Source organism: Lemur catta, chromosome 8 (genome assembly GCF_020740605.2).
Source record: "Lemur catta isolate mLemCat1 chromosome 8, mLemCat1.pri, whole genome shotgun sequence".
In the NCBI taxonomy this organism is placed as follows: Eukaryota; Metazoa; Chordata; class Mammalia; order Primates; family Lemuridae; genus Lemur; species Lemur catta.
This window is the reverse complement of record NC_059135.1, coordinates 41,160,536-41,175,749: the sequence shown is the minus strand read 5'-3', so window position 1 is coordinate 41,175,749 and position 15,214 is coordinate 41,160,536.

The window sequence follows — 15,214 nt, the reverse complement described above, 5'->3', positions numbered from 1 at the left end:
TATTGGCCTTGCCCCTTCTCCCCCCCAGTCAGAGCTTCAGGTGTGTCCATCCCGGATATGGTGCTCATCACACTCATTATGTGTGTATATACCCATCCCCTCCTCCGCCTCCCATCTGCCCAACGCCCGATGAATGTTATTCCTATATGTGCACTTATGTGCTAGTCAGTTAAAACCAATTTGATGGTGAGCACATGTGGTGCTTATTTTTCCATTCTTGGGATACTTCACTTAATAGAATGGGTTTCAGCTCTATCCAGGAAAATACAAGAGGTGCTATATCACCATTGTTTCTTATAGCTGAGTAGTACTCCATGGTATACATATACCACATTTTATTAATCCACTCACATATTGATGGGCACTTGGGTTGTTTCCACATCTTTGCAATTGTGAATTGTGCTGCTATAAACATTCGAGTGAAGATGTCTTTTTTATATAATGTCTTTTGTTCTTTTGGGTAGATGCCCAGTAATGAGATTGCTGGACCAAATGGTAGATCTACTTGTGTCTCTTTGAGGTACCTCCATATTGCTTTCCACAGAGGTTGCACTAGTTTGCAGTCCCACCAGCAGTGTATGAGTGTTCCTAACTCTTCGCATCCACGCCAAAATTTATTGTTTTGGGACTTTTTGATAAAGGCCACTCTCACTGGAGATAAATGATATCTCATTGTGGTTTTCGTGGTTTTGATTTGCATTTCCCTGATGATTAGAGAGATATTGAGCATTTTTTCATATGTTTGTTGGCCATTATTCTGTCTTCTTTTGAAAAGTTTCTGTTCATTTCCTTTGACCACTTTTTGATAGGGTTGTTTGATTTTTTCTTGCTGATTTTCCTGAGTTCTAAATAGATTCTAGTTATCAGCCCTTTATCGGATGTGTAGCATGCTAAAATTTTCTCCCATTCTGTAGGTTGTCTGCTCTTGTGACAGTTTCTTTGGCTGTGCAGAAGCTTTTTAATTTGATCAGGTCCCATTTATTTATTTTTATTGTTGCTGTGATTGCCTTTGGTGTCTTCTTCATAAACTCTTATAGACATTGGCCTAGGCATAAAAGATTTCTAATGGAGTCTTTAGAATCAGTCTACAGAGCCAATGTTCCATTTGGAAATCCTCTTCTAACAATGAAAACTGCTGTATTGGTGATTAGGTGAAGTATTTCATCCAAAATGATGGTGTTTGGAAGATCTCTCTCAATTTTTTATATTTTAGACTCCAATAATTTCATCTACTGTAAAATGCAAATCTCCTTAAACTGAAAAAGTCAAATCAGGGAACTCCTGCCATTGTAATTTTTTTATCTTTCTCTGAAAGATGAATTCCAGTCATCCTTAAACTATTCTAGCAGTTTTAAGATAGTCCCAAAATATATTCTAATTTATTTTCATGAAAATAAATCCTTATCCTCCCAGATTATAAATACTTTTATATGTTGAGTATCACCTTAATATTTATATTTAAGCTTCTTTCTCAACAGATTGTAAGAATAAATCACTCAATTTAATATCTTTCATGAGAACCAAGCAGATTTTAAACACAATTATGCCACCACTGTGTCTAACCTCCCTCTCATCTCATCAAGAAAATGGCTAATACTAGAATAAGCTCATCACTGTGCTCCTTGATCTTGCCTTGATTCTACAAATAGATTTTGACTGTGTGCCAGCATGCTCAGTCTTGATATAGAGCATATGTTATTACTGCATCAACAATGTCTGTACCAAAGTATTCCCCTAAGACACAGACTCAGGAGAAGTTTCTGGCAGATAAAATTTCCCTATTATATGACATAGTGCACAAATTAAGCCCATCTCTGTTTTTTAAATATCCAAATAATTTACAAAATGTTTTAGATTAATATCCTACAACAAGCAGACAAAACAAGTGTTGCATGTTGGAAGTTTGGTTTATTATCAAAAACCAAGACTCAGTATAAAAAATCAAATAAAACTGTTGGCTAATTATTGCCAGAAATTAAGTATCAATAGCTGAAAATTAAATCAAGATTTTTGACAAAATTTATCAAAGTTTAAATTAATACTATATTAATTAATACTATATTCCACTTTTCAACATGTTAACTAATTCTATCATTTCAATATTTTGTTGGAATTCATCTTAAAATATCTATCTGGTAGATCTCCCCCTAAAAGGGATTGGGGGTAGATATTTGTGGATATTAATGAACAACAAGGTGATCAAGTAGTAATGGCACATCTTAAAAAGAAAAATTACATCAAAATCAGCTCTCCCATGCAAGGCATTGCAATACATTGAAAACTTGCCCAAGGAATTTAGCAACAAAAAACCTACCTTTTGAAAATAAAACTGGGCCCGCCCATGGATTCTGCTATAGACAATTCTCTTTAGAAATAGGATGGCCCTTTACCAGTTGGTTATAATTATTTATAATTTCTTTTGCCTATTCTGTATTATCAATGCAATTATTATTTTTGAGAATATTTATCTTGCTTATTTTAAATATTAGTAACATTTAATCCCTTATGGTTCTTGATTACTTCTTTTTGAATTTTGTGTTGTCTTTTTTTTAACATATTTATATATGTATACTGTAGGCATGTACTTATTTATTTTTTCTCATGGTATTTATTGAAAGACTATAACTTGCCCAGGACTATGTTAGGGAGAGAAAAGAATATACTTAAGAAGATTTTCCCAACATATTTCTAAGCTGTGACACACGGGACCCCCCTACCCTAGGCTCCCTGTCACTGCCACACCAGGCCAGAACACCTTCCACATCCCTAGGGGTTTCCTGCAGTTTGTGTTTGTCGGATGAATGTGCTTCTCTCTCATTCTATCTAGGGCAGCTTCAGATTTGGTCTGAGGAGACAGGCCACAGACTTGCAAATATGTGATCTTGTCAGCTCCTTGTCATTCCTATAATTTAATATTGTGAGTCACTTTAAATCCATTTCAAAACTAGTCATGGTTTAATTGTGTTTTCTTACATGTGACAAAAATTATACTTAATGTCTTTTCCTAATCCCTTAACGTTATACCACTCTTGGGTGTCTGTGGGTAACATGAGCCGCTATCTCTCCTCTCACGCCATCCATCAGTGCCTAAATGAGAGCAGCATCTCTGACTCTTCCTTACATAAAGTGACTGTTTACCAAAAGCAACTATGTTCCCTTTATGATATCTGTTGCTTTTGCTCAGAGTAAAATTCCTAGTTCATAATCAGATCATCTATAAATCAGAGGACCATAATGACTAAATTAAATTATGGCTGAAATAAAATAGACTTGCCTCAAAGCTAGTATGAGAGAGGAAAATAAAGATTTATTATATACAAATCACAGCAATAACTGGAATTTGTGTTATTTAGATGTTTTCCCAGGTACTGACATAATGTGAAAATGCCCTAATTAAAATTACTAAAGTAATATTTTGAAAATTTAAAATTATATTGCATACTTAATATCATTTAAATTATCATTTTTGTTGAATTATGTTCTTTTAAGTTGTCCATTGGATTCATATATAAAAACAGCATCTGTTCAGACTGCATTAATTCCTAATGAGCTCCCTTACTAGGTAGAATTAAATGGTTTCTCTTTTGTTTATAGCTTATCAGAAATGGTGCACAGATTGTTGATAAAATCTTTGAAAAACAGTATGTGCTCAGATTGCTCTCCAACATCTTTCTCAAAAATTACTTATATTTATATTAATCATCTTAAATTCAATCTAAAATAACCTGTTACACTTGTTTCAAAATATATGAAAATCTATTTCCAAGAACATTTGTAATACACTATTTCTAAGAAAACACTAAAAAAGTAAAATCTTTTCCTGTGTAATATCTTAACAGTACATCCTGGAATTTCTGCATTTGTGTTTCTTTTTACCTACTGCAGTCCTCTTGCTTGTTATTTATATACTCTGCTATAGAGGAATTTTAGTAGTCATCCCTTTATTCATTAATACAAACAGTCATTGAACTCCAACTATATGCTTGATATATATGCTAATCACAAAGAATACTGAGATGCTTGGGAAAGAGCAAACATATTAGAAACATATAGACAGTATCATGAAAATATTAATTATATTATAAATATATGTATTATGTTTAATAGATTACATTAATTATATATTGTAAAGTATTAATACTTCAAATATGAAATATAATATGAATGATACAATAAATATATATGTAGCCATTGCTCAGATTTAATATAACATTTTCATTTACTTGCTTCATACTTTTATTATTGTTTTACCTATTTATATTTTATTAATTTTTCTCTTTTATTGATATATGATATTGTACATACTTATGGCGTACATGTGAGTGTTTGATACATGCATAGTTTGTGTAATGATCAAGTCCGGGTATTTGAAATATGCATTGCTTCAAGTGTTTATCATTTTTATGTGTTGGTATCAAGTCCTCTCTTCTAGTTATTTTGAAATATACATATTGTTGCTAAGTATAGTCAACCTAATCTGCTGTCAAACATTAAAACTTATTTCTTCTATTTAACTTCTATTTAACCTTTATTCATCTCCTCACACCCACCCCACCCTCCCAAGTCTCTGGTGTCTATCATTCTATCCTCTATGTCCATGAGATCAAGTTTTTTAGCTCCCACATTACAGTGAAAGCATGAAGTATTTATATGGCCTCCAGTTCCATCCTGTTGCTACAAGTGACATGATTTCACTCTTTTTATGGCCAAATAGTATTCCATTGTGTCTATATACCACATTCTCTTTATTTGTCCATTGTGGATACACTTAGATTGATTCCACATCGTTATGATTGTGCACAGTGCTGCAATAAACACGTGAGTGCAAATATCCTTTTGATATAGTGATTTCTCTTCCTTTGGGTAGATACCCAGTTGTGGGATTGCTGAAGCAATATGGTAGTTCTACTTTCAGTTTTTTGAGAAATCTCCATACTGTTTTCCATAGTGGTTGTACTACTTTACTTTCCCAGCAATAGTGTATGAGTTCCTTTTTCTCGGCATCCTTACCAGCACCTGTTATTTTTTGTCTTTTTAATAATGGCCATTCTAACTAGGTTAAATTAACTTGGTTATTAAATAACTGGGTTACTAAAAATAACCATTACAGATAAAATTGAAGTTCTTTGTACAACTTTCTGGGATTCTCTTCCCACCTTTCTTTCCTCCAGAAGTAACCACTATCGTGAATTTGTTTTACTGTTGTTATTCATGATTTTGTACTTTTAATACATACAAATGGGTCCTGAAACAATATATTACATAACATCGATTTTCATACTTTCATATTTTGTAAATGGTATCCTACTTTATTTTTCTTTACTTAATTCTTTACCTATGTTAGTATCCTACATTTGAGATTTATAGGCTCAAATTAATTCCAATAGTTTCCTAATGAAAGCATCAATTTTATGAGCAATATTTTATATATTTCCCTGTTATCATGAGCAAGCATTCCTCTAGGATGTATTCCCAGAAATGAAATGGTTTGATAGGGTATATGGTAAATCTACTCTGTACCCTCTTCAGAATGGCTGTGCCAATTTACTCTTTTACCAACGTTGTATATTTTATGGTCCTTTGTATCCTTATCAACTTTTGTATTTTCAGGCTTTATATTTTTTACCAAACTAATGAGAGTGAAGCAGTAACTTGTTTTGATTAGTAGAAAAAATGAGTCCGTTTTCATAGGTTTATCACCCTCTTGATTTTCCTCTTATGTGTATATTGCCTGTTCATATTGATAGACTAATTTTCTATGGGGCTTTCCATTTTGATTTTTAATGGGATTCTCTTTAATTTAAACACTAAAGATCTAAACACACGAATGTCCATTGATATCGATTGAAACACCATAGGAGAGTAACTTATAATATGGTTTTTAAAGTCCTTATGGTTCTCATGAGAACTAAATCAGCTAAAGCATATAAAGTATTTATAAAGCCTGGCACATTATAGTCACACAATAACACTAGCCACTACCATCATCATCATCATCACTGTCATCGTCATTTCATTTTTATCTTTATTATTATTATTACATATAAAATTATCATATATGGGTTTATCTTTTTCCAGACTCTATATTTAACTACCAGGTAGTTTTTTGTGGGTTGCTTTTTTCCCCCCTTTGGTTATTAGGTAACTGGTATACACTGATATACATTTTCCATTTTTTTTTTTTATTTCAGCTCTTCATGGGGGTACAAAAGCTCAGGCTATATACATTGTCCGTGTCCCGCCCATCCCCCTGAGTCAGAGCCTCAAGTGTGCCCACTCTCCAGACAGTGCGCCTGGCACTCACCATGTAGTCATACCTCCATCCCCTCCCCCACCACCTCCCCGAGTCAGCACCTTCAAGCATGACCATTCCCCAGACGATGCACAACGCACTCATCATGTAGGCATACACCCATCCCCTCCCCCCACCCCCCATCTCAGTCTGATATCCAATTGGTATCCTTCCCCGATGTGCATTTAGGTGATGATCAGGGAAACCAATTTTCTGGTGAGTACACGTGATACATTTTCCATTTTTTTAATGATCTTCTTTTGCATGTGTGTCTTGTAAGCAGCATATTACAACTTTATGTTTAATTTTAAAATGTATTTATCATCTGAATTAATAGGTAAGTGAAATACATTTATATTCATATGATTACTAGTATATGTGAACTGAATTTCTTCATCCTTAACCTTATTTCATGATTTGTTTATTTGACTGTTATTTATCACCCTTTTCTTTTGATTGTTTTTCTACTTTCTTGTCTACTATCAAATTTTTCCCCTTGTGATGTTTGGAAACCACTCAGCAGTTACTGTTAGATTTTTGAAATATACTCTTAACTATAATTTTTCTATCATTCTCTAGAGTTATTCATATTTATGCCTCTCCTGAACACTGCAGGGAACTCAACATGCTTTAATTATTCATTGTGTAGCCTCTTAAATCTTGACATTTTTATCTGTACATTTATTTATATTTTGATTGACATGAAAATTTAATTCTATTTTTCAGTCAAAAGTTAATTGAATTCACTAAGAGATTTTAAATTTCTATGCCTACCATTGTTTCATTATCTACACTTTTCTCTGACTTCATTTCTCCTTTTCTTTTTTAGTCCATCTTTAAGTAAGTTTTTAAATGAAGGTTTTTGGATGGCAGACACTCTTAACCTTCTTCTTCCTGAAAATATTTTTATGTTGCCCTTATACTTGAATGACTGCTTCATTAACTATATCATTCTAGATTAACAGGTAATTTTGCCCAGCAATTTGAAAACATGCCTCTACTCTCTCCTGGCGCCTACTATTGTGTAGGAAGTCTTCCCAGTTTATATTTTTTGCCTTTGTAGGTAACCTATATTTTCTCTTCTAGTACTTTTAAGCTTTTTTCTTTACATCAAAGTTTTGTAGATTTACTCTCTGTCTAGGGAGGACTATTATTTAAAGTTTTTAAGTACTCAAACTGAAATTTTTTAACTAAATATTATGTCTTTCTTCAGTTTGAGAAAATTTGCAGCTATTATCCCTTCAAATATTGTTTCTTCACCATTATAACAATTCTCTTTCTTTAGAACTCATATTAGATATACCTTGGAGATATTTAATCTAACCTCCATGTTACTTTATTGCTTTTTGTCTGCTGAACAGCATTCTGGGTAAATCTGCCAGTACTGTGTTCCAGTTCACTAATTGTTCCTTCACATATTTCCAAGAGTTTGTGACATCTATTGAGTTTTTTAAAACTCAGTGACTTTTTTTTATTTTTAAGATTTCTACCCAAAACTTTTGTTTTATCTCTGCCTGTTTTTGTCCTATAACATTTTGTTCTTTACAGACTGTTATTTCTTTTCACTGTTTGACCCAAAGCATTCTGAACATACTTATATTAAATTTGTTGCCATATTATAAGATGGATTTCCTCTGAAATTATTACGTGCCTTACTTGCTGATTTTGCTGACTATTCTCATTCATTAGTTTTCTTCTTGTATTCTAAAATTTAGACTCCTCAGATCACTTTCAGTGGGAGATTTGGGATTTGTATTTTGTTTTCTTTCCCATCACTACTCCACATTACTTTTTGTACAGTGGGAAGTTTCTCAATTGTCTTTAATCATCCCTGGGACCCTTGAGTTCACAACCAAACCTAAAGATTATGTTTTATGGGTCCCTGCCCCGTGATGATATCAGGGATATTGCAGAGTAAGTCTTTAGGATGGCATTTGGCTTCATTTATGAACTCAGAGCTGAATCCTGCCTGAATCCATCCTTCCACTGCTCATCTCAAACTTTCTTCTCTAATAGCAGCTTCCCAGGCAGATGTAGCTAGCATGTTTTTGCAGCCTTATTTTCTATGTGGAATACCAAAGGTCACCTCATACCTAAGCTGTAGGCAATGGGCCTGGCTCTGATTACCATCAATTCTCATGTCTAGTTAGAATTTTAATAGCCATTATCCCAAAGGGCCAAGACCATAAATGCTTCTGCCAACTTCTGAACCATTCTGAGGTAATTGCTCAATAATCCCAGTGTATATTAAGACATAGCAATGGTCAGATGAAAAAGACCAAAAGTATTCATGTAGTTATATCTACTTAAAATAGAAAGGCTATTAGAACAGCTATTATCAAAAAGACAAAAGATAAATGTTGCTGATAAGTAGAAAGTAGAATAGTGATTGCCAGGAGCTGGGGCAGTTTTAAGGAGGGTTGGTTGGGGAGATGTTGGTGAAAGGTTACAAAATTTTAGTTAGATAAGAGGAATAAGTTAAATTAATATGATATAATCATTACTTTGAACCTATGACAACATTTAATTTTAGACAAACCACATATTTATATTTATTCTCTCTTATTTCTAAAATCAAATATAAAATTTTCTTTCTAAACTATTCCATTCCTATGATCACCATTTTAAATATATTCAATTTCATTTAAAACATAGACTTACATTTATCACTTTTTTGAGGCAACAAGTCTGCAACTTTTTAATAATGGGTTTTTCATTACTTTCAGTATTTTTCATAAAACTTCTATGCTATATTTTTGTTAGCCATGTCCATTTTCCCCACTATTACAATACATAATTGGAAGAAATTTTCTTGATGAATTTAAGTAAAATTGGCACTGCTGCTAGATTCAAAAGTTATTAAAATAATATTTCACACATTTCACCCTTTGTTCAGAACACTTGAGTATATATTTCACTGAATTCTCAAAACAAGAATATGACAGAGCCCAATCTAAGCATGCCCCTCCCCAGAGTTTATAAATCAAGTATGGAGCCCACAGATATTTATCTGTCTACCCACCCATAGCGATGATGGAAAGTAACATATAGATACTCTGGTTACAAAATATTTTCTTTCTGAAGTTACAAAAATATTGAAGCAGAAAAGGATATACTTTTTAAATCTATGATGAATGTGTGTGTTTATTTATAAGATGTATGTGGCACATATTTTATCAGAGTGACACTTGAAAGAAACAAATATGAGAAGCTAAACCAACTAGTCCTTTCCAAGCTAGATAATTTTATAAGAATGGCAAACAGCAGGCATTTGAAAATTTATCAGGTAAGAAATATTTTCAGTGTATCTTTCATAACATTTTTTTATTTCAAAATATTAGAGGGTACCTCATAACATTATTAATTAGTTATACTGCTTTATGAAATCAGAATTTAATAATTAGTTTTTCATATATTTTTAGGCAACATGAGTTAAATGACTTAACTATATGTATATAATTTTGACCATATTTTCACAACTTCTAGTTCCTTTGTGAACTCATACTTAATCTTCAAGTTCATATATTTGTTTCTCATGCTTTATTGTTTCCATTTGCATTATCATGGAAATTAAATGAAAACAAGCATTAGGTAATAAAATGTATTAAATACAGAGTGCCTAAGGACATAATATCGAACACAGCCTCTGCTGTTACTATTAAAATGAATATTAGAATAACAATGTTACTTTGGGAAGTATATAGAGAAAATTCTCTAATAGGCTTGCCATAAAATGGCAGATAATTATACTGACCTCATGAGGTTTCTGTGGAGGATAGCTAATAAACTATTGAAAATTCAATTTAAATTTAAAGTTCTTCAAGCCTCTATTATAATCAGGAATATTGTCAAGAACTATCAAAAATGAATATGGTTTCTTGACTAAATTAAATCTAGCTGTGAGAAAAATATGCAGTCTAACATTATTTGTCTTTTTAAGACATTATTTGTCTTTTCAAGTAATGACCCTGTTCACTCGCTAATAAAGGCTCACACCACATTTCCTCTAACAGGTTGGGCATAAATAAATTTAATGTCAGAGTCTGAATCAACCAAAACTGCAACAATGATTATTATTTCACCATGACCATTACAGGTGAAACAATTTGAAGAATTAAGTATTATAAATATAAGATAGTTCGATTACTGAAAATGTTCATTGGCCTCCAAAAAACATAGTTAGCATGTCTCACTCCAACCTCAAGAGCCTTGTCAAACATCCTATTCTCTCCATTAAACTACAGGAGTAAGAAAGAAAAGCTGGTTAATCAAATTGGTGTCATGAATATGTATGTATAAACATCAAATGTTTGTGCAAGGGAATTCTAAATGGATGTACAGGTAATATTTAGATGACAAATGTGGAGGAAGCTCTAAAGTAATATTAAAAATTTTAGACCTTTAAAAATTCAATGATGGCCGGGCACGGTGGCTCACGCCTGTAATCCTAGCACTCTGGGAGGCCGAGGCAGGAGGATTGCTTGAGGTCAGTAGTTCAAGACCAGCCTGAGCAAGAGCAAGACCCCGTCTCTACTAAAAATAGAAAGAAATTACATGGACAGCTAAAAATATATATATAGAAAAATTAGCCAGGCATGGTGGCACATGCCTATAGTCCCAGCTACTCAGGAGGCTAAGGCAGAAGGATCACTTGAGCCCAGGAGTTTGAGGTTGCTGTGAGCTAGGCTGACGCCATGGCACTCTAGCCTGGGTAACAGAGTGAGACTCTGTCTCAAAAAAAAAAAAAATTCAATGAATAACCTTCAAAAAGAAACTACCCCTATAGCCTTTAGAGGACATAAATCAAACATTAAAATTGAGCCATATTAGTACTCATAAAACAAAATTATAAGCATTAGACAATTTATCAAAGATATAGGGGGAAAATTCATGCAGTCTGTTAAAGAACATTATATTGCCTTAAATTTCTGACATTTTCATTTTCTTCAAAATTTTTATTTCAGATAATTATGATCCTGAAGTTAAAATATCTTTTGGTTAATTTTTAAAATATCTGGTTTCATGAAATCAATTTTCCATGCCTTTTTGTCATCTTTCACAGTCTGAAACAACCATGATGTCCCTTTGTCAACTATATTCAGGCACACCGTAAATGAAGTAGAAGCAGCTGGTCATTAGCCACCTCTAGAATTTTGCCTGGCATGCTCTCTTACTGAAATCTACCACCTGTAACACCTGGTTTTGTTTTTTATTTGTTTGTTTTTTACATTACACATTTGAATATGGTTTTAGTTTGGGAAACCTAGGCCAACATCATAGCTACAGTAAAATATACTCCAACACTTTCATCATTATTCCTCATGAATAAAGAACCCCCACAATGACTGTTCTTCATTACCAACCACTTCCAAAAAGATTTTACATTTATTACTCAAAACGGTAACTATCATCTATATGTCATAGTAAAATTACCTTTAGTCGTTTTTGGAGTTAGAGAAACTACTGTACACATAGTGCTGAGTGTGTGTCTGTATCTGTGCTGGGGGGGAATGGAGGTTATAGAACTCTGCAGATGAGAGAGCTTCAGGGCTAAGGCCATTACCACCATCAAACAACCCAGCACGTCTGAGTGGCTGAATCATGGCATGCAGTTGAAAGGTGATGACTTGGTAGTCTTTGATGCTTACTTCTAAAATTTGGGAATGTGTGCTGGAATATTTCCTTTTTGCCAAGGTCAAAATGCATCTTCCAGCTCTGGAAATGAGTACCAATGGAAGTGTAAGGAGTACTGTGGCAGGTTCTCTAGCAACACGGACCCTGTGACAACAGCAGCTATGATAGCAGAAGCAAAGCAGCAATAGCAGAAACAGCAGAAAAGCCCAGAGAAGCCTCAAAGAAGGCACTGGGTCTGGAGTGAAAAGATACAGCAGAGACCACAGCCTCCAAGGGGAAAAAAGATGGTGTTTGCCTTTGAATGAACTGCTATCTCTTTGCTAGAAGGTAACAAAGCCATCAGAATCCACTGCTGAGAAAGTGAGAAGTGGTGAAGGAATTGGAGGACTACCCACACTGAAGAAGAGGGTAATTCTCAGTCATGTCTGATCATTAGAATCTTATTCAAAATAAAGTCCCAGGCTCCATAGCTGGAAAGTCAGCTTCATTAGGTCATAGGAAAGTAGAAGCAAATGATGCAGGAACTTGTAGGCCAAAGTAATTTGGATTTTATTCTGAGAGCAAGGGAAAGCTATTTTAAGAACTTGAAGCAAGAAAGCAACATAATCCAATTTATATTTAGAAAGTGACATTCTGGCAATTTTGTGGAGTCCATGATAGAATCAGAGACTATCAATAAAGGCCATTGCTGAAGTCTAAGAGAGGAATGATTATGACAGGGATGGGGGTGGTGTCGGCAAGATGAAAATTAGTCAATGAATTTCAAATATATTTGAATAAAGTAAGTAGTGTTTCCTGATAGACTGACCTGTGAAGATTAGGTAATGAAGCAATCAGGAATAACTCCTAGATTTAAAATAAGTAACCTACATTTTAATATGGTGAATAACCCAAACCATAGTTTTCCTTATTGAAGTTATGAGTGAAGCAGTCAAACTCCAGTGTTACAGTTAATGGTCATTTTGTCCCCAACAAGAGTGAAGACCTCTTTCAAATTCTGAGAACTAAGTTTATTTTTAGCTATAAGAATCAGCCACATATGGAGTATAATTTGGGGGATACCATGATTACCTACTCCCACTTGTATAGGTAGCACCATAAAAAATGTGTATCACAGAGAAAATGATATTTATTCACCCCAAATTTATTGAGCATGAAATATATACAGTTATGTGAGTTATGTGTCACATAACAACATTTCTGTCAATGATGGCCCACATCTAGGATGGTGGTCCTATGAGATTACAATGGAGCTATAAAATTCCTATTGTCTAGTGACTTCATAGCTATCTTAACAGTGTAGCGCAAATGCATTACTTTTTCTATTTTTAGATGTGTTTAGATAGACAAATACTTACCACTGTGTTACAACTGCCTGCAGTGTTCAGTACAGTAACATGTGTCCAGGTTATAGCCTAGGAGCAAAGGCTGTATGACATAGCACAGGTGTAGTGGGCTGTACCATCTAGGTTTGTGTAAGTACATTCTGTCATGTTTACACAAAGACAAAATTGCCTAATGACACATTTCTCAGAATATTTCCCCATTAAATGACACATGACTTTATTTGGGGAAAGCATATTATTTTTAGAAGGGCACACTTATAAATAATACATGGCATTTTAGAATATGGAAAAGACATGGGAAACTTCTCTGATCTCTTCCTTTACTGCACTATTATTTCCCAAAGTGTTTTCTGCAATATGTTAATAGGTTACATATAAATGAATTTCATTATGAAATAAGTTAATTATTTTATTTACCATGGGACTTTTAAGTATTATTCTATGTTAACATGCATGGGGACCTTGAAGTAGTATGTAACATTTTCCAAATTCATTTATAAATTATTGCTTTTGAGATGCACATCATTCTTTGATGCCAGAAAGGACAGGCACTTTTGAAAGGTAAGAAGGGTGAAAGGGAGGTGGGCAATGTTGCCTTCTACAGAGATAAGGTCTAATCGCTATCAGTCTCTTTGATTTTCTATTTAAGGACAATCTTGCATCTATGAGTTAAAAACAGCACATCATACCTCTCTTTGGTCCCCACTTTTGTTTCCTTTGGGCTGTCTCTTCCACAAATGGTGAGATGAGATAGCCAGAGTTGTGGTCCTGCCTAGGGTGTATTCTGGACTGAGAAGGCCTGGCATTAGAAGCTTTTGGTGTTGGAGTAAATTATCTGGCTTCTTGTTCTAGTCCTCATGCTTATTTGGCTTTTCCCATCAAAGGACAGAATCAGTGGATTTGAGGCCAAAACAGTCATTTACCTGCTTGAACTTAGGCCTGCCTTTAGTGAGGCTGGGGAGCACTTCATTTGATCCTGTCTAGCTAACATAGGCCTTGCAGAGGTGTTTTGTTCCTCAACCTAAAAAAAATTTTCATTTACCAGGCTTCCAAATCCATGCATAGATTTTTTTCAGGTGTCTGATAGGGCAATAGAAAGTAAGTTAAAGATGCAATGTTTTGCATTTTGAAAATTGCTAAGAGAGATTTTAAGTGTTTTTACCACAAAAAAAAATGGTAAGTATGTGAGGTAATATACATGTTAATTAGCTTGATTGAACTATTCCACAATGAATAAATATTTTAAACCATCATGCTGTTTTAATAAATATATATGTTTTATTTGTCACAAAAATTTTTAAAGGATAGTTATTATAGTGTTTCAGGTCATCTATCTCCCTCCCCCATCTCAACAAATTTCCACATAGATTCCCAGAAATAGTTCTTGAACTAGTCTCCTATTATTTCTATCTTTCTTATTGTAAGCACCATCCTTATAGTTATAATAACAAATTCAAAATTTTAGATGTTTCCCTCCCCATCATCCATTGTCATCTTCTTTTAAAAGTCCAGATTTTCTTAGTTTGGGTATGTTGCTCCTTCTGGGAATAATCTGTTCCTGTTTGGTAGTACTCCATATAACTTTACTAGACGATGCACTCACTGGGGGTCCTCACTTAGATATTCATCTTGACATTCCCCAAAACCAGCATAGTAGTAAACGTATGGTGACAAAGAATTGTAGGAATAATTTGCGCAAATGAATGAATGAATAAATCTGCATGTAAAAGAAGTCAGATATGTCTTCATAATAATTTTCTGATCTATTTTAATGACGTTACTCTCTCTTTTTTTTTTTTTTTTTTTTTTGAGACAGAGTCTTACTCTGTTGCCCGGGCTAGAGTGCCGTGGCATCAGCCTAGCTCACAGCAACCTCAAACTCCTGGGCTCAAGCAATCCTCCTGCCTCAGCCTCCCTAGTAGCTGGGACTACAGGCATGTAC